Source organism: Arachis duranensis, chromosome 2 (genome assembly GCF_000817695.3).
Source record: "Arachis duranensis cultivar V14167 chromosome 2, aradu.V14167.gnm2.J7QH, whole genome shotgun sequence".
In the NCBI taxonomy this organism is placed as follows: domain Eukaryota; kingdom Viridiplantae; phylum Streptophyta; class Magnoliopsida; order Fabales; family Fabaceae; genus Arachis; species Arachis duranensis.
In genome coordinates this window covers 37742771-37743126 of record NC_029773.3, presented here as the reverse complement: position 1 = coordinate 37743126, position 356 = coordinate 37742771, and positions in this window count along the sequence as shown.

Sequence of the window (356 nt, the reverse complement as noted above, 5' to 3'; positions counted from 1 at the left end):
CAGAGAGGATTTTGATTAAGGGTTTTGTGTTCAGTGTTGATGATACCTGATACCTGAGAACGTATTTTGGGAGATTTTAGGGATTCACTTTTCTTTGGATAGAGGCCTTAATGGCTGAGTGCTTGTGCACATGTGATGAGTCCTTTGCATCTACCATCTCTCTTTCTCTTACCCTTTTTGCCACAGAGCCGTCAAAATGATTCACTGGTTATTCATAAAAAAATAAAGGTTAGGGGCCACATTTATTTTTGCCAACACTTTATTTTTATACTATTAGAATTTAGTATAAAAATATTTTTTATTAATAAAATATTGACAAAAAAATAATAAATTATATTGATCATGTATAATAATGC